The following is a 20,251-nucleotide window of genomic DNA, read 5'->3' as shown; positions in this document are numbered from 1 at the left end:
GAATATTTTTATGACCCACTGATAGGCTCTTTGAGACCCTTGCATTGCCTTCAACTCCTATTTCAGAGCTCTCAAGCGCAGTCTATTATAAACTCCCATCCACAACATGAGCTTCCACAGACATGTATGGGTGCCCGGTTCACAGTACGTATGATACAAAATGAATAGGCTACACAATAAGAACTACAGAGAGAGAACATCCTGGAAAAAGCAAATACTCGTAGGGAAAAGAAATAAGAACACCATTTAATGAAAAAAATGCTACATCAGGTGCTTAATTTGGGCGGGTGGTTGACGATAAGGCCCAGCAGCACTGTCTTTTAGAGTCCTGGACTTATTTTTAATCATCAGACTTTGACCCACAACAAGAAGGAAAAAGCAGAAATGGGGGGAAGAAGGAGGGACAGAAAGATGGGAAAAAAGTGGCGACGTAAGAAAACACGGATTAAATGGAACCCACGTGAGTGTGATATAGCAATGGGGAGAGTTTACTGGTGGGTGGAAGAGCAATGAGGTGAAATAAAGTCTGAACAGCCTTGGTAATCAGTATTGACGCCACTGACTTGTTAGAAAAATGTGAGCCCAGGGCACCTATAAGATAAGCACTGCCTATCTCTTTGACCCTAATGGTTTTCTACAGTCTCTGTTGAGAAAAGGATTTGTTTTTTAAAACAGCACATAGGGCATATAGGGACCTATTTCAAAGTCAGTTTTTAATTACAGTCAGGTCTGAGACCCAGAAGGACCCGATCCACTTAAAGGCCTGATCAAACATCTTATGCACCATCTTGAATTGTATACACGTTTGTCAACATTTAATGTATGTATGCATGTTTTACAAATAAATAGTATCCCAGTCCACAGCTTCCGAGTTCTCTCCTGCAAGGTGTGGAAATGTATGTGTACTAAAATGTTTTCCTAGCACAGGCCATGTTCACTGCAATTTTATGGGTAAAACGGAAAGATACTGAAAGAGGTCGGACTGGAAACCAATTATCCTGCACACTGCAAGAGGCTGGCAGTATAATTCACCAAGGGCATAGGTGGGTGAGGGCAGGCCACCCTGCTTTGAAAGCAGCCCCCAGTCCTGCACCCCACTGTTAAAATGCCAGACTGGCTAAGTGTTGCAGTGAAAGATCTTCGGGCGCATGTTTCATGTAGCACTGCCCAACACTGTTTTAAGGTCAAGCATAGCAACGCACAAGCGCTGCTTTTCCGACCTGTTGTAATGCATTTGTCGGGTTTAACCACACCCACCTCAAACCCATAACTTTAATTCGTTCATGGGCTTGCCTTGCAAAAATCCCTTGATGTCATTGGTAAATGCTTTACGTTTGTCCACCTTGAGGCTGTTTTGTCACGCATTGCAGATGGCCCTGTTCAATGGATAGTTGCATGATTGCCGACATGCTTTACTGTGAGAAAACAACTTTTTTCTTTGCTCTCTCCCCTTTGCGCTCCATGGTGCTTTGAAGTTTCATACAGTGCAAACTGAGTGACGGTGTTGCAGAACTTGTCACATTCTTCACTACAATATTTACTGCACTCGGAAACTCGCCCCATAATTCTTTGTGGGGGATACACGTGTTAATAGGGTCCACCTTTTTTCCTCTAAATCTTGCAAAACAGGAGTACAAATTTTAAATTGCTGCCTAGTTAAGGAAAGTACCTTACGAAGCAAATGTTTGAGTTTTGAGGGCCATAGATGTTTTCTTAAATTTGCGAACATGGTGCTTCTCTGTATTGTTAAAAAGATTGGCTGCTTTACAACAAAGTCCTAAAGTGTAGGGGTGTTTACCTTGTCATAGTCAGGACTGGGCCTCCACTGCTTCTCTTAAGTGGCAAGCTTTTTTTTTTTGCCATACTCCATAAAACACCATGCCAAGAGTGGCAAGCTTTTTTTTTGCCATGCCTCATAAAACACCATGACAGGAGTCACACTTCCTGCGTGCTTGGTCAGATCCCATAGGCATGTTTTGGGGTGGCAGCCACAATACCTCTGCCCAAATGCACATCGGCTCAGGAAAGCAGCAGCATCCCAGAGCTGCCTTTGGCAAGCTTAACGAGACACTCACTCCATTGACCCCTCTGCATCGCAACCAACGACTTCCCCTCCTCCTCCACTACTGAAAAAATTTAAGAACTCCAGGAATAATGCAAATTTCACCTGAGGGGCCTGAGGAGCCTGTATCCTTTTTCGGTGGAGCTCAAACCTGTGTCCGCCCCAAACTCAGCATCCACGGGGCTCCGACTGAGAATCCAAGCAAATCCATCAGCTCCTTGCTGCATAGAAAAGAGCTGGCTAAAGAAGCCCTCCAACACATCCACAGAACGCTCCCTGGCCAGAGTGCCTAGCATCAGTAAATCATGTATGACTGGCAGCCCAGCAGCATGGACCACCATGAAACTGAAACGCACCAGCAGTAAAGCACTTCATTCACCCAAGCATCCAAAGGGGGTCAGTGGCTGACAAAGGCAACCTGTCATCCCTCAGCCAGGTGGCTGTTGGTGCGTCCACCATGTAAAAAGTGCTTGTACTGTGAGAGGAATAACCACTCTGCCAGTGAGTCTGCAAGGCCACCCTCACCACTGCACTTCTCTACCACTGCGACAACATGACCACCGTTCCCGCCACAGAGCCCTTTGTCTTCAAAGACACACCCTTATCCCAAGCACCTAAGTGGAGGGACTGGGTAGAATGCCTCCAGTTCTATTTTGAAGGTGCAGATATTGAAGTGGAATGGCGCTGCACAATCCTATTGCACCTGGGAAGCAAAGACATTCAAAGAATATTTAAAACCTCACTGAAGCGACACCCAAGACATACACAACACTCATCGCACCCCTAAATGCACACTTTAAACCAAGGGTGAACTACAAGAGATTTGTTTTCAAACAGGCCTGCCAAGAACCAGAAGAGTCTCTTGGTGTCTTTCATGGCAAATTTAAAGAACTAGCAAGCACTTGCGGATTCCATAAAGAGCAGAAAGAAATCAGAGTCAAGATAATCTAAGGCTGCACATCATCCAAACTCAGAGAAGCCATACTCCAGGAGTCCGGAAAATTGCTCCAAGACGTCCCTACTCTAGGAAGATCAAAGGAACTCTAAAAAGTTTGAATGTTGCATATGGAAACTGCTCTCCACTGGACTATTAAAACAGAGCCGGTTAACATAATCCAAACACGACACAACAATGAGACCCTGAAGAAATCACCTGTGTCTAGAAGGGCCTTCAGGTATTGTGGAGGCAAATTCCTAGACCGAATGACTGTCCAGCCAAAAATCACAAATGACCAGCTAGTGGCAAATACAATCACTTTCCCCAAGTCTGCAGATCAACCAAATGCAAGTCGTCCAAAGAAACTGTTCACAGTAATGCTGAACCCTTGAATGAGCTGGAAGACATTGACAACCACAACATTGCAGAATACACAGTATACATTGTCTTCGTCATCGGGCTGCTTGCACTCCATGCCGCCCACTCCCACAGTGCCAAATCCAGGTAGGCCAACACACCATCACCGCAACAATCAACACTAGGGCCTCCATAGTGTTTTTGCAAACAGCCAAGCCGAACCACTGCCTATGCTTGGAAGCTTCAAGTTATTTGTATCCCACTGTGATGCAGGTGTGGACACCACCAGCTGTGTGGCGCATGGAGGTCATAGCATGCTAGGAAGCTGGCCCACCTCCAGGCACTGGACTTAATCTAATTTGCCTTTGATGTGCAGGTTGAGGAGCTATCAAATATACATGCAGAGTTCAAGAATGTATTCCAAAGGATTAGGGGCCAGATGTATCAAAGGGATTTAACCCATTATGTGTCTATGGGAAAATGTGTTCATACATATGGCCCTAGCTGCCTGAAGGACAAAGTCATGTGGCTGCACATTGAACAGTCAACACAGCCTGTAGCACTAAAGGTGAAGACCGAGCTAGATAAATTAGAAGGTGTCAGAATCATTGAAAAAGTCTCCAGCCCCACACCATGGGTATCCCCAATAGAGGTCACAAAAAAACCAAGAGCAACCCAGAAAAGTCTGCATCTGTGTGGACATGAGGCTCGTCAATGTCCCAATTAATCGAGAACACCATCTGACTCCCACTGTTGACAACATCATAGGGGAAAAAAAATTGTTCACTGGAAGCACTCAAGTCCTTAACAATTAAAATCGATATATATCCAAATCAAAACCAAAAAGTCCATTAATCCATTAGAGAAATTCTTCTTCTTCTTTAACCTTTCTTTTTAGCTACCACAGTTGCTAGTTTTAGCAACTATTGCAATAGATTTCCACCACATATAAGGCTAGTATATATCACTGGGTGTATGTCAAAAATGAGAATATTAAGTATGTTTTGGATTCATTAATATTTCAAATACTACATTGATTGGATATTATACATTGTTGACAGCTAAGAGAAGCCTTGATGAAGGCTACGGGGAGATATGTACCCGGACAAAACACGTGTTGGCTTGGCTGTGGTTGCTAAAAAGAAAGATTAAAGAAGAAGAAGAATTTCTCTAATGGATTAATGGACTTTTTGGTTTTGATTTTGATATATATCGATTTTAATTGTTAAGGACTTGAGTGCTTCCAGTGAACAGTTTATTTAGGGACAGCCTTAGGGCTTTCCAATTGAAGGGTGTTTTGGGGAACAACCTTTGGAGAGCACCGTCCATTAGATATTTCAGACGAGATATAGTAGTGAGCGCCCTATTTTCCTAAAATCCCCTTTCGTAATATTTAACATCATAGGGGAGCTCAATGGAGCAAAGTGGTTTTTCCAAAGTTGATCTAAGCTTGGGATACCATCTGCTACTTCTACACCTTGACTTGAGGTAAATAACCATGTTCTACACTAATATGGGCCTCAGGCGATACAGATGACTCAATTTTAGAATATCGAAAGCTGCAGCGGTATTCTAGAATACCATCCAAGAAATGCTCACAGGATTGTCAGGCATCATCACCGTCAATGAAGACATCCTGGTATTTGCCAAAACCATGAAAGAACTACAAATGCCTGAGAGGGGTCCTCGAGAGAATCTGTGACTCTGGGCTAACACTTAACAGATAGAAGTGTAAATTTCTAAAGCAGCAGGTCAGTTTTTTGGCTACACCTCTTGGCTAATGAAGTAGCTCCTGATTCGGATAAGGTACACAAAGTCAAGGAGGGTCCCGCCCAACCAATATCTGCAAAGTAAGACATTTTCAAATAATGGTGAACTACTATGGGTTATTCATAACTGACTTCACAGCCCTTACTCAGCCCTCAGTAAGCTCACGAAGGCCGCAAACCCCTGGACATGGGGTTTGGTACAGGAAGAAACCTTCCAAAAGGTGAAGAAAACACTCTTAGCAGACACCACATTATAACATTTTGACCCAGGGAAGCCAACCACCACTGCACCTTTTGTGAAAGCCAGAGTCACGGTTTTTGCAAATGGCCAAACCAAACCACTGCCCATGCTTGGAAGCTTCAAGTCATTTGTATCCCACAGTGAGGCAAGTGTGGACACCACTGTGTGGTGGATGGAAGTCATGGCATGCTAGTAGGTAGAACCCAAATCTATAAAAGGGTTCCCTAAGGCAAAGATATGGGAGCTGGACAGGGGCAAACTAGAAACAAAAAGTAAATACCCACCTCCACCAATACTTCCACAAAGTGGAATCCCTGTATGTGATAATAATTCCAAGTCAAGCCAAAGTCACCAAAGTATAAACATTCAAAAAGATGCAAAAAATGTATCATTTTATTTACATATATAGATATATTCATCTAATACTGCATACATCTGTAGACATGAATTGGTCTGTATAATCTGGGAAGAAACCAGAACAAAAAGGAATCATTCACACAACCTCAATCACACTCACTAAAAATAGCAAAAATATACAAAAGGACCATTCTCTAAATCAAAGACCCCCCTACATGAATACAAACAACTGAACCTATAAAGTAACCTTATAAACATTCATCCCAGTGGTACAACTTACTTAGGATATTCGGATAATGGTGAACAAAGAAATCATAGAAATTCATCCAAAACAGTTCAATACATTCTTGATTTGATTATCGTTGTAGTTCTTCAGTCATAAAGTCAAATATCTCAGGACCATATATCAAGAGTTTACCTGGAGAGGAATAAGGTCTAATCCAGAGTCCTTCCACAAAAAGAATGCCGCTGCGCGTTTCGGTGCCACGTGACAAATAGGTCACCCACCTTTCTCAGGGCACACAGCAAATATGTGATATTAAAAAACCTACACAGGAGAGGCAGCAGTCCTCATTTACACTGTACCTATGAATACAAAATATTTACATTGTGACCAGTGGCTTGACTAGAAAACAATATCTATCCATAGTGGCTTTATTTCTAAAAATGGCCAACTACGGTGCCAGTGGACCTCCATGATGTTATAGCATCCCCTTTGGTATGTCCGCATGCATCCAGACATGTATTACCTGATTATAACAGTGAACTCTCCCATACATGTGCTATAGCCCCATGTGTGCTCACACATAAGTCTGAGTCAAATCAAAAGGCCTTTCTCCTGCATTCCAATGTGAGTCCCCAAGTGTGTGTTTTTTAATGGCAACAGGCATGCATAGGACCAAAGCTCGGCTCATATTACCCCACGACGTTATAGCTGAGTAAACGGCTATGGGAACATCTTATTGAGAAGAATTCTAATCACACTTCTGGGAACCATCGATGGTTCCACTGATCCTTAGTTTTTACTTTCATAGGGATGTCACTTCTTTCTAAATTTAAAACAGAAAGGGGAGAAGCAAACTAAGAACAAACGTTGTACCGTCTATGCCGGCATTCTCTGCTGCTTAGAAAATATATATATCTCAACCGCTATGTTCTGATATCGATCAAGGATTAGCCTAACCTCGTTCTTCCCACCTACCTGATGTAATAGATAGCGAGATCTTCCTGTTCCCTGCAGTCCTCGACCTTCCAGATCGAGGGAAAGAAATTGTAACATGTGTCTGTTTCAGAGGACGCGGACTGAGTGCCACATCTAATGACAAGATAGTAACTCAGAAATGACCTGGCGGGAGAGCAGAACATCTTGTCGATCTAGCCAGTTCACTAGAAGGGCCGTCAGAGGATTAGTTCAGCGCGGCTGTCATATTGGAACAGATATGAGATCAAACCTATGGAAAAAGATATGCTGCGTCTTACCTGACTGATGAAGATAATGGTAAAATTTTCCTTTTCTATGCAGTCCTCATCTTTATTGCGACCTTCAGGTCAAAGGAATAAATTTAGTACATGTCTGCATCAAAAGACAGACCGGGTAAAAACACCAGAAGACGCAATATTAACCGGGAAATAACTCGGTGAGAAAAAACAAACGTCTCGCCATTTTGCCAGTCTATTTGATATTCATTAATAAAGCCATCCAAATTTCAGTTCAGCGCAGCTGCCTTATTTAAACCATAACAAGATTATAGACATTATAAAAGATATGCCGCAAGTGCTGTTGAGTAACCAAAGTTAAATTCATTATCACTCATTCAAACTGCAGAATCAAGCTAACAATCAAGCGTAAACTACCACTATGAAAATACAAAATGTAGGCTCACTCTAATCTCCTAATAAACAAAGGTGGCAATCATGCACCCGAAGCCTGACCAGTATCTCAAAGATGGTTATGCAGGAGACAAAAAAGGAGTCTATTCATCAAAATTCATATAATACAGAAAATTAAAAAGTGATAAATAGATAAAATAGAACTAACTGCATAATTATCAGATACATCAATGAAATGACAGATCTCCAGCCAGGTCAAGTTTTGGAGGATGTAGAGAAGTAAATAAAGCAGACAGAGTGCCTCTCATAAGAACGCATTTTCCCATGGGATCTATCATTCAGTCCTTGATGTACTGTATCTAGAATATAGATCCAAAGAAACTCTCTTTTTCTTCTGTATTTGTCACTATCTATAGAGAATGAGGTGACCTTCTCTACAATTAACCATTTTAAATCACTTTCCTTATGGCCTTTCTCCACACAATGGTCAACCAAAGAGCCTGAAATCTCTTATTTCTAATCACTGATTTATGTTCGCTAAATCGGATCCTAAGCTGCCTTCCTGTTTCACCCATATATCCAAAGTGGCAAGGGCAGATGATTCAATATACCACACCGGAGCTCTGGCAGTTGGTCATTGTCCTTAACCCCTTCGCTGCCAGGCCTTTTCCCCCTCAGCTGCCTGGCCTTTTTTGGCTATTTGGGGCAGTTTGCGCTTAGGCCCTCATAACTTTTTGGCCACATAAGAGACCCACGCCAAATTTGCGTCCTTTTTTTCTAACATCCGAGGGATTCTAGAGGTACCCAGAGTTTGTCGGTTTCCCTGGAGGAGACCAAGAAATTAGCCAAAATAGACCAAAATGTTATTTAAAAACAAAATGGGAAAAAAGGGCTGCAGAAGAAGGCTTGTGGTTTTTTGTTCCTGAAAATTGCATCAACATAAGGTTTGCAATGCTAAAATCACCATCTTCCCAGCTTTCAGGAACAGGCAGACTTGAATCAGAAAACCACATTTTTCAACACAATTTTGGCATTTTACTGGGACATACCCAAGTTTTACTATTTTTACCAATGCTGGATCCTGGACAGCTAAACATTTCTGAAAAGTAGATACAATTCTGAATTCAGCAAGGGGTCATTTGTGTAGATCCTACAAGGTTTTCCTCCAGAATATAACAGCTAAAACAAAATAACATTTGAAACTGAGCTGAAAAAAACAACCATCACTCTCCATGTTTTACTCTGTAACTGTTTCCTGCCATGTCAGAATTTCAAAAGTAATATACTGTTACGTCTGCTGGACTCTTCTGGTTGCGGGGATATATAGGGCTTGTAGGTTCATCAAGCCCCCTATGTACACAGAGCCAAGGAAGGAGCTGCGCATTGCAATGGTTTTCGTTGTATACCATGTATACAGCAATTCATTTGCTGAAATGTAAAGAGTGAAACATAGGTATCAAGGAAACCTTTGTATTTCCAAACTTGGCACAAGATAATCTGTTGATAAGCAGTGCTTATTTGCACATCTCTGAATTCCGGGGTCCCCATTCTAGCATGTGAATTACAGGACATTTCTCAAAAAAAGTTATTTTTTACACACTATCTTACATTTGGAAGGAAAAAATGTAGAGAAAGACATGGGGCAATAACACTTGTTATTCTATTCTGTGTTTCCCCAAGTCTCCCAATAAAAATGGTACCTCACTTGAGTGGGTAGGCCTAATGCCCACGACAGGAAACGCAATATGGACACATCACATTTTTACATTGAAATCTTTTTTGGAAAGTGTCTAGCTGTGGTTTCTGGCCTCTAGCTCAGCCGGCACCTATGGAAACCTAGTAAATCTGTAAATTTTTTAATACTAGACATCTAGGTAAATCCAGGATGGGGTGACTTGTGGGGCTCTCACCAGGTTCTGTTACCCATAATCCTTTACAAACCTCAAAATGAGGCAAAAAAAAAAACAATTTTTCCTCACATTTCAGTGATAGAAAGTTCTGGAATCTAAGAGGAGCCACAAATTTCCTTCTACCCAGCATTCCCCCAAGTCTCCCAATAAAAATAGTACCTCACTTGTATAAGTAAGCCTACTGCCCGAGACAGGGAATGCCCCAAAACACAACCTGGACACATCACATTTTCCTGAAGAAAACTGCCCTGTTTTTTGCAAAGTGCCTAGCTGTGGATTTTGGCCTCTAACTCAGCCGACACCTAGGAAAACCTAGCAGACCTAGAAACCTATACATTTTTTAAAACTAGACACCTATGGGAATTCAGAATGGGGTTACTTGTGGGGCTCTCGCCAGGTCCTATTACCCAGAATCCTTTGCAAACCTCAAAATTTGGCAAACACCTTTTCCGCGCATTTTGGTGATGGAAAGTTCTGGAATCTAAGAGGAGCCACAAATTTCCTTCCACCCAGTGTTACCCCAAGTCTCCCTATAGAAGTGGTACCTCACTTGTGTGGATAGGCCTAGTGCCCGCGACAGGGAATGCCCCAAAACACAACCTGGACACATCACATTTTCCAAAAGAAAACTGCCCTGTTTTTTGCTAAGTGCCTAGCTGTGGATTTTGGCCTCTAGCTCATCCGGTACCTAGGAAAACCTAACAAACCTACACATTTTTTAAAACTAGACACCTACGGGAATTCAGAATGGAGTTACTTGTGGGGCTCTCACCAGGTTCTGTTACCCAGATTCCTTTGCAAACCTCAACATTTGGCAAAAAAACACATTTTTTCCTCACATTTTGGTGATAGAAAGTTCTGGAATCTAAGAGGAGCCACACATTTCCTTACACCCAGCATTTCCCCAAGCCTCCTGATAAAAATGGTACCTCGCTTGTGTGGGTAGGCCTAGTGCCCGCGACAGGGAATGCCCCAAAACACAGCCTGGACACATCACATTTTCCTAAAGAAAACTGCCCTGTTGTTTGCAAAGTGCCTAGCTGTGGATTTTGGCCTCTAACCCATCCGGCACCTAGGAAAACCTAGCAAACCTACACATTTTTTAAAATTAGGCACCTAGAGGAATTCAAATTGGGGTTACTTGTGGGGCTCTCACCAGGTTCTGTTACCCAGAATCCTTTGCAAACCTCAACATTTGGCCAAAAAAAAAACACTTTTTCCTCACATTTCGGTGATAGAAAGTTCAGGAATCTAAGAACAGCCACAAATTTCCTTCCACCCAGCATTTCCCCAAGCCTCACAATAAAATGGTACCTCACTTGTGTGGGTAGGCCTAGTGCCCGCGACTGGGAATGCCCCAAAACACAACCTGGGTACATCACATTTTCTTAAAGAAAACTGACCTGTTTTTTGCTAAGTGCCTAGCTGTGGATTTTGGCCTCTAGCTCATCCGGTACCTAGGAAACAAACCTATACATTTTTTTAAACTAAATACCTACGGAAATTCAGAGTGGGGTGACTTGTGGGGCTCTCACCAGGTTCTGTTACCCAGATTCCTTTGCAAACCTCAACATTTGGCAAAAAAACACATTTTTTCCTCACATTTCGGTGATAGAAAGTTCTGGAATCTAAGAAGAGCCATAAAGTTCAGTTCACCCAGCATTTCCTCAAGCCTCCTGATAAAAATGGTACCCCTTGCTTGTGTGTGCCCCAAAACACAACCTGGACACATCACATTTTCCTAAAGAAAACTGACCTGTTTTTTGTAAAGTGCCTAGCTGTGGATTTTGGCCTCTAGCTCATCCAGCACCCAGGAAAACCTAGAAACCTATACATTTTTTAAAACTAGACACCTATGGGAATTCAGAATGGGGTTACTTGTGGGGCTCTCGCCAGGTCCTATTACCCAGAATCCTTTGCAAACCTCAAAATTTGGCAAACACCTTTTCCGCGCATTTTGGTGATGGAAAGTTCTGGAATCTAAGAGGAGCCACAAATTTCCTTCCACCCAGTGTTACCCCAAGTCTCCCTATAGAAGTGGTACCTCACTTGTGTGGATAGGCCTAGTGCCCGCGACAGGGAATGCCCCAAAACACAACCTGGACACATCACATTTTCCAAAAGAAAACTGCCCTGTTTTTTGCAAAGTGCCTAGCTGTGGATTTTGGCCTCTAGCTCATCCAGCACCTAGGAAAACCTAGAAACCTAGGGGAATTCGGAACGGGGTGACTTGCTGGGCTCTCACCAGGTTCTATTACCCAGAATCCTTTGCAAACCTCAAAATTTGGCAAAAAAACACCTTCTCCGCACATTTCGGTGATGGAAAGTTCTGGAATCGAAGAGAAGCCACAAATTTCCTTCCACCCAGTGCTACCCCAAGTCTCCCTATAGAAATGGTACCTCACTTGTGTGGGTAGGCCTAGTGCCCCCGACAGCAAATACAAAACTACCCCTGGGCTCAGCAGACATCTAGGGAAACCTACCAAACCCAAACATTTCTGAAAACTAGACACCCTAGTGAGTCCAGTGAGGTATGACTTGCGTTGATCGGCCAGTGTTTTTCCTACCCAGAATCCTCAGCAAACCTCAAATATAGCTTTAAAAAATTAAAAAGTTCCCACATTTGTGTGTGGGATCACCGCACTGTCACAAATTTCCTACCACCCAACATTCCCCTCAGTCTTCCAGTAAAATGATACCTCACTTGTGTAGGTGGGCCAAGTGCCTGTGACATGGAAGAGCCAAAAACGTGTCAAAAATAAGCGAGAACCAAAGCGGGTCCAAAAGGGCAGTTTGAAAAAAAACATTTTTAGGCTGACAACTGGGGCAGAATTTTTATCTGTATAGATGCAACAATGCTGGGTGGTAGAAATGTTGTGGATTCCTACAGATTCTGGAAGGTTCCATCACAAAAATGTGGGGAAAATGTGTGATTTCCAGCAAAGTTGGAGGTTTGCAGGGCATTGTGGTTAAGAAAATGGAGTGGGGTGCATGTGAAGCACACCACCCTCGACTCACCCAGATGTTAAGTTTTCAGATGTGTCTAGGTCTTGTGGATTTTTCTACATGGCAGCGTCCCAAAGTCCAAAAAGTGCAGCCCTCACCATTCCAAGTGGGACGATTTTGAGAGTTAGACAAGCTCTCATGGCCCAAATGTAAAACCAAAACCCAAAATAATCAAATGTCCTCTTGCTTGCCGTGGGATAAGATGTTTCAGTGTGCGGGGGAAGAGCTAAAAGACTGTTGCCCTCTTCAGTTGGGGTGGGGGCATAACCATGCCCATAATGGCTTGTAGCCACCACCCCACTATTTTTTCTTGCTTTTGAATTCCCTGGCATCTAGTAGGCTTTCTCCCCCCGGGAGTGGATTGGGGGTAATTGCTCCATCTGCCCACCAGTGAGCAGAACAACTTTGATCCCATTTATTTGGGGGTGGGGGTATCACCATATCCCCACCCCCCCACCCTCTTTTGTTGAAACAAAAATCTTCCCTGGTCTTTGGTTGGCTTTCTGCCCCCCCCTCTCTTGGTGCAGATGGGTCTTACAAAAATAGGCCGATCTGCCCCGAAGGGGGGCAGAAATGGCCAACAGTAATGTGTCCCCATTGGAAGCGACCCTTGCCCAAGGGGCTGCCCCCCCAAACAAAATACACACACACACCCCAATCCCTGGTGCCGAAGTGGTTTATGACCGCCCTGGTTGCAGATGGGCCTAAAAGAAATAGGCCGATCTGCGCCAAAGGGGGGACAGAAAAGGCCTAAAATAAATTTGCACCCCCGGGGAGCGACCCTTTCCTAAGGGGTCGTTCTCCATCTGTAAAACAATGTTTAAAAATAGGAGTCCCTGGCTCCTAGTGGTTTCTGCCACCATGGGGGCAGATTGGCCTAATAAAAATAGGCCGATCTGCCCCCAAGGCGGGGGGGGGGCAGAAATTGCCTAAAATAAAGTTGCCCCCCGAAGGGAGCGACCCTTGATGAAGGGGTCGCTCCCTACATGTAAAACATAAAATATATTTATTTTAATGTTTAAATGATCCCTGGTGTCTAGAGGTTTGCCGTAAAATAATTTGCCCCCATAGGGAGAGGCACTTGCCCAAGGCACTACTCTTCTTATAAGTAAATACAAAAGATACAAACAACAAACTCCCTGGTGTCTAGTGGGCATTTCTGCTGCCTGATTGCATCGCGATCTGGTAGAAGAAATGCTGAGAGAGACATTAAAGGAAAGGAAAGGCCTTTCCTTTCCTTTGATGCCTCTCTCGCCCCCCTCCATGTGATCGGAGGTAAAATGCTTTTGCATTTCTCCTCCGATCTTCCAGCGTGGAGGGGGCAGCCTTGTTGAGGTCAGCACGTTACTGTGTGCTGACGTCATCGGACGCCACGGGAGGGTCCGGGTGGAAGGTGAAGCGATTCCCCTTTCATGCCTGACCAGGGAAGAGGGGTGTTTGCCAATAGCACTACGTAACGGTTACGTCCTCGGCACCCAAGCGGTGTAATCGAGGAGGTAACCGTTACATCCTGGGCACCAAAGGGGTTAATTGAATTGGTTTTTTTTGTTCAACAGAAACATATCTGATACAATATCCTGAACACATGCATGACATTCTCCACAACGGTGATTGCCTAAAATGGGATTGGTCCCCATCATGGTTTTCTGAATTAATTTGTTGTCTTTTGTAAATGTAGCTTTAACCAATTTGTCTCAAGTTAGAATTCCTTTTGAAATCAAAAAAGGAGTAGGGAGGGGAGAATCCCCCCTCCCATTGCTATTCAGAATGTTCCATTGCCTGTTGATAATCCCTCTGATTTTATTGTTGTTATTGGAATGTCTAATGACACACACTAACCTTTGTAGCTCAGTCTCTGAAAGTGTCTCAAACAGGTTGTCACAATCATAATATTTTTCCCTTGTGTATGCTTCCAGAATCAGCCTTTGAGGGTAACCTCTCCGAAGGAACTTGCCCTTCAAATCTTTGGCATTTCTATCATATTCTATCATACTACTGCAGTTCCTCCGAATCCTAAGGAACTGACTAAAAGAAATACCTTGACGTTGGCATATTGAATGAAAGCTTTCAAAATGTAACAAAGTGTTATGTGCCATTGGTTTTGTGTATAGTGACACCTGGACACATCCCTCCTCCTCATAAAGAGACAAAGAATATCTAAAAATTCCACTTTCCGACTGTTGATATTTGGGGTGAATTTAAGATTATTATCACACAAATTAAGCCATTCGACAAATTCTTGGAAGTATTCTATCTCACACTCCCAGATAAAAAAGATATCATCAAAGTAGCACACCCAATGCTTAATGTTTTCAAAAAGCGGAGCAACTTCATTGTATATGTGCCTCCTTTCAAACAAGCCCAAATAGATGTTCGCCACACTGGGGGAACGAGCTGCTCCTATGCTTACCCATTTGATTTGTTTATATACGTCCCCATCAAATTCAAAAACTTTTCCTGTAGAACTATTTTGAGACATCTCAAAATGAAGTTGACAGGAACATCTGTGGGCTCCTCCGTTAACAGATTTTCCACAGCATTGTACGCTTCCTATTGCGGAATGTTGGTGTAAACACCTGAATATCCATTGTTATTGGAAACTCCCGATTGGGATTAAACTTAAGACCCTCTACTTTTACAATCATTTGGCACGTATCTTTAATGTAAGATGGAAACCTATTGATCAGAGATATAAGAAACAAATCAATGTATTTGGGTAACGGTTCTGTAGCCGATCTTATAAAGGATACAATGGGTCTAAGGGGAGGATCACTGATTTGTTTGTGTGTTTTAGGCACTCCATATATCACTGTCAGTTTAGGCTTTTGTACCCTTAAAAATTCAGACGCAGGCTCAGATATACTTCCATTCCGTATTCCCCATTCACAGATAGTCTGAATCTTAGAACAAATAGGTTTGATAGGTTTGACTTACCGGCTTTTAGCTCTTAGGATCTGCAAAATGAATACCCATGGTATTGTGGTATGTGCGTTGGCCAGATTTGTAGATGCAATTTGGCATGTAAGAGCAAAACGTTTAGAGGCACCCTCTAACGCATTACATTAAAATAAGTTTAAGACTGCAGACAAAAATGGATATGCTATTTCTATAGGGAATAATCAATATTAATCATAAGATTGTTATATTGTGCTTTTGTCTCCCTTTGTATTTTTAGTCTTTGGGTGAAGGTTTTTATATTATTGCTTTTTGATACTGATGGATTCTTATAATCTTGATTATGTTTTGATAATTATGCACTTTTATTGCTCTTTTTGAATATTTATAGATAGAGTGTTTTATATTATGGCTTTTGCCCATTTCTGTATGTGTATTGTAGGATGAGCTTTTATGGTATGTTTGTTACCGAAATAAAGCTGATGATGATGATAAAAAAATAGGGTTGACTTTAACTGTTTGGTAATGTTCCTTTACTGAGAACATTGTTCTCATCTTCTGCTGCTTATATACCTCAGTATCCAACAAAACTATGCCTCCACCTTCATCACACGGTTTTACAGACATACATTTATTATGTTGAAGGTCCCTAATAGCTACTCTTTGTTCTTGTGTAAGATTGGGGGCTGGAGCTGGGACGAATCTCAACACTTGCTCGATTTTAGCAGATACTATTTTCTCTAATATACCTACTTCTGGACCAAGCTGGTCCAGGCAAGGAGTGAACATCGACAGAAGTCTCAATCCTGAGGTGTTATACTCTGTATTAGTCTACTTTTTCAAAAATAATTGTTTGAGTCTAATCCTTCGGAAACATGCCTTTCTTAAGTTCAAACATATTCACCCTTTGGCTGGAACAAATGTCAGTCTTTTGCCAAGCATATATAAAGTTACTTGTTCCAGGTGAAAATTAGTCAAATTCAAGATAGGAAGATCTTTGGAAGTGTCTATGACTTCCAATACTGTTGTCTCCATGGATGTAGAAACTGATGGGATTGATCCATCTGATGGTGAAACCTTTCTCTCCTACTGTTCTGTTGTCATCCTCGAAGGTTGTTCAAACCCTCACAATTGTCTAAAAAAACATTTGTTTTTGATGTATTATCACTTGTTAAATCATGTCTATTGGATCCTCCCTCTCCATCTGATTCTGAAGCATCAGAGAATGTAACTCTTTGTATTTTGTATGGAGTAGTTGTAGTATGAGACCCTCTAGATGATTCTTCCGAGTAGAAATTTCCTCTAAGGTAGGGATAAACTCTTAGATCCATTTTAAGTTTGTCTGTTTTCCTTTTAATCAAAAATTCACGCTATGTTTCTATTTCTTCATTTACCTTTTCCACTGTTCTTTTAACTTCCCTTCTGTTTAATTTTTTCTTCAAGGTCAACGATCTAATTTTCATGGACACTAATCATTTCTCTGGCTGTTTCTATGATCAAAATCATCCAATCTCTTGAACAGCGATTAGCTATGAGCGACCATTTTTCAAGAAATGTACGAATTTCCACAAAGAGACCAGGAATATTTCTAACCCTAAGTCCCATAGGGATAACTCTGGCCTTCAAATATTCCAAAATAAAATTGGCATGTGCCTCAATTCGCATAATTTTTTTCTTTAAATTTACCAATTTCAGGCCTTCTTCATCCTGTTCTTTCCAACCCCCACTTCTGTTCTCTAACCCTGAGTCCTTTCCTACTAAAGCCAAAAATTGGTCCTCAAAGAACCCAAAGGTTTTTAAAGAGTCCATAATATAAAGTAAGAGAAAGCCCAAAGCATGCAAGATACAGTAAGGTCACTACAATAACAGGATATCAGTATCAAAACGGGAACAGTGCATCACCAACAGGCCTGATACACTTCAAACGGTGTCGATAGGATCAACCAAAAATGTCTGTAGAGGTCCAACAAGGCCAAATACGGATGGAAGTAAAGCCACTAACGGGGAAGGGAAATGCAAAACCCTAAGCAGCAAGGCTGAGGGAAAAATCCAAATCTATAAAAGGGCTCCCTAAGGCAAGGATATAGGAGTGGTACAGCGGCAAACTAGAAACAAAAAGCAAAACCCCACCTCCACCAATAGTTCCACAAAGTGGAATCCTTGTATGTGATAATAATTTCAAGTCAAGCCAAAGTTACCAAAGTACAAAAATTCTGAAAGATGCAAAAAAAACCATTTTATTTACATAAATTTAAAACAGAAATGGGAGAAGCAAACTAAGAACAAACGTTGTACCCTCTATGCCTGCATTCTCTACTGCTTCAAAGTATATATATCTCAACCAGTACATTCCAATAGCTACCAAGGATTAGCCTAACCTCATTCTCCTTACTTGCCTGATGTCATAGATTGTGAGAGCTTCCTGTTCCCTACAGTCCTCGTCCTTCCAGATCGAGGGAAATAAATTGGAACATGTGTCTGTGTAAAGAAATGCCTCCTTGCATAGTTACCTCCTAACTTTTTGCCTTTTGTTGATGCCAGTTTTGATTGAAAGTGTGCTGGGACCCTGCTAACCAGGCCCCAGTATCATTGTTCTTTACCTAAACTGTACCTTTGTTCCCACAATTGGCACAGCCCTGGCACCCAGATAAGCCCCTTGTAAATGGTACCCCTGGTACCAAGGGCTCTGATGCCAGGGAAGGTCTCTAAGGGCTGCAGCATGTCTTTTGCCTCCCAGGGGATCCCTCACTCAGCACATGCACACTGCCTCACAACTTGTGTGTGCTGGTAGGGAGAAAATGACTAAGTTAACATGGCACTCCCATCAGAGTGCCATGCCCACCTCACACTGCCTGTGGCATAGACAAATCACCCCTCTAGCAGGCCTTACAGCCCTAAGGCAGGGTGCACTATACCACAGGTGAGGGCATATGTGCATGAGCACTATGCCCCTACAGTGTCTAAGCAAAACCTTAGACATTGTAAGTGCAGGGTATCCATAAAGAATATATTGTCTGATAGTTTGTCAAATACGAACTCCACAGTTCCATAATGGCTACACTGAAATCTGGGAAGTTTGGTATCAAATGTCCCAGCACAATAAACGCACACTTATGTCAGTGTGGAACGTATTGTAAAATGCACCCAGAGGGCATCTTAGAGATGCCCTCTGAATACCAGTCCGACTCCTAGTGCTAGGCTGACCAGTTTCTGCCAGCCTGCCACAACCAGACGGGTTTCTGGCCACATGGGGAGAGTGCCTTTGTCACTCTGTGGCCAGGAACAAAGCCTGTACTGGGTGGAGATGCTTCTCACCTCCCCTTGCAGGAACTGTAACACCTGGCGGTGAGCCTCAAAGGCTCATGCCTTTTGTTACAGCACCCCAGGGCAACCCAGCTAGTGGAGATGCCCGCCCCTCCGGCCACTGCCCCCACTTTTGGCTGCAAGGCTGGAGGAGATAATGAGAAGAACAAGGAGGAGTCACCCACCAGTCAGGACAGCCCCTAAGGTGTCCTGAGATGAGGTGACCCCTGCCTTTAGAAATCCTCCATCTTGAGATTGGAGGATTCCCCCATTAGTATTAGGGATGTGCCCCCCTCCACTCAGGGAGGAGGCACAAAGAGGGTGTAACCCCCCTCCAGGACAATAGCCATTGGCTACTGCCCTCCTGACCTAAACACACCCCTAAATTCAGTATTTAGGGGCACCCCAGAACCCCTGAAATCAGATTCCTTCAATCTACAACAAGAAGAAAGGCTGCTGACCTGAAAGCCTGGCAGAGACGACGAAGACGACAACGGACTTGGCCTCAGCACTACCGGCCTGTCTCCAGACTCAAAGAACCTGCACAGCTACGTATCTGACAGGGACCAGCGACCTCTGAAGCCTCAGAGGACTGCCCTGAGCCCAAAGGACCAGGAAACTCCCGTGAGCAGCGGCACTGTTAGAAAACAGCAACAACTTTGCAACTTTCTTGCAACTTTTAAAGAACTCACTCTTCCCACCGGAAGCGTGAGACTTCACCCTCTGCATCCGACACCCCTGGCTCGAGCTCCAGAGAACCAACACTACAGGGAGGACTCTCAGGCAACTGCGACCTCATGAGTAGCCCGAGACGACCACCCTGGATCCCCACAGCGACGCATTCAGAGAGAATCCAGAGGCTCCCCCTGACCGCGACTGCCTGAAACAAGGAACCCGATGCCTGGACCAAGCACTGCAACTGCAGCCCCCAGGACCAGAAGGAACCGAACTCCAGTGCAGGAGTGACCATTAGGTGACCCTCTGCCTAGCCCAGTCAGTGGTTGGCCTGAGAAGCCCCCGTGCCCTGCCTGCACCACTAGAGTGAACCCCGGGTGCCTCCATTGATTCCTATTGAAAACCCGACGCCTGCTTTTCACACTGCACCCGGCCGCCCCTGTGCTGCTGAGGGTGTGTTTTGTGTGCCTACTTGTGTCTCCTCCAGTGCTCTACAAAACCCCCCTGGTCTTCCCTCTGAAGACGCAGGTACCTACCTGTTGGCAGACCGGAACCGGAGAACTCCTGTTCTCTATAGGCACCTATGTGTTTTGGGCCCTCCTTTGACCTCTGCACTCGACCGGCCTTGTTTTGCTGGGGTGACTTTGGGGTTGCCTTGAACCCCCAACAGTGGGCTGCCTATGCTCAGGAACTTGAACTTGTAAATGCCTTACTTACCTGAAACATTAACCAATACTTACCTTCCCCAGGAACTGTTGCTTTGTGCAGTGTCCACTTTTAAAATAGCTTATTGCCATTTTAACTAAAACTGTGTATGTTACTGCTCTAATTCAAAGTTCCTTACTTACCTGTGTGGAGTACCTTTCATTTTATGTATTTACTTCAAATCTTGAATCTTGTGGTTCTAAA

This window comes from Pleurodeles waltl, chromosome 11 (genome assembly GCF_031143425.1).
Source record: "Pleurodeles waltl isolate 20211129_DDA chromosome 11, aPleWal1.hap1.20221129, whole genome shotgun sequence".
In the NCBI taxonomy this organism is placed as follows: domain Eukaryota; kingdom Metazoa; phylum Chordata; class Amphibia; order Caudata; family Salamandridae; genus Pleurodeles; species Pleurodeles waltl.
This window is presented reverse-complemented; position numbering follows the sequence as displayed.